Below are 891 nucleotides of genomic sequence, written 5' to 3' on the forward strand. Positions count from 1 at the left end.
AGCGACTCAACACTGCTTTTGTGCTGCAGGGTCACATATTATACTCCGCTGTTTTGGCTTGTAAACTGTGCTCGATCAGTGCAGATCTCTCTCCTGATTCAGAGCACTGGAGGAAGAGTTTGAAGAAACAAACTCATCCTAATCTCGGATAGCCTGAGGGCGAGTGAATGTTCAGCAGGTTTTCAAAATGCTTTTGCTGCTACTTTATTTTTTTGTACAGCTGCTTTTGTAAGAATCTATTTATATGAATCTGCTCTCGTTGATAGATGAATCTATGCACATTCTCTCATTCTTCTTTTTGAAGAACGGCAGATGTTTACTGGTTCTGTTGTTTGCTTCCTATTCCTCTGTGTCTCATTAAAACTCCCGGATCGTCCTTCGAGAGTGTTTCTCCACAGCGCGGATCTGTTGTGCTTTCAGTTGCTAAACACACGCTGAACCTATTCCTTCAGTTTGTCAACACCATCGTGACTAATGAGGGAATATTGTGCAGAGATTATGATTGCTCGTATCATATCTCAACTACACTACAAATATACCTGACTAAGCAAAGCGTTTGAATTAAGACACAATATTAAGATGAGACTAAGTGCTATTTAAAGTAATACAACTATTAATATAGAGGATAATAATGAATTACGCCTGTGTTTAATGTACTTAGAGCACCCAGCTTATAAGACCAGGAAATATTCATGAGGTGATTTATTTATGATTTATTTTATTACCTTTTTTACACTATAAAGCAGTACTCTTTATTAGGACATATTAAAGAAGCTGCTGTTTCACACCACTTAATCATTTCTCTAAATATGATTTCTGTGGTCACACATTATTTGTATGCCTACATACTATTAAGAAATATTATGAATAATAAACCATGACCTTTTGACT

This window comes from Sinocyclocheilus grahami, unplaced genomic scaffold (assembly GCF_001515645.1).
Source record: "Sinocyclocheilus grahami isolate Dianchi unplaced genomic scaffold, SAMN03320097.WGS_v1.1 scaffold12608.1, whole genome shotgun sequence".
Lineage (NCBI taxonomy): Eukaryota > Metazoa > Chordata > Actinopteri > Cypriniformes > Cyprinidae > Sinocyclocheilus > Sinocyclocheilus grahami.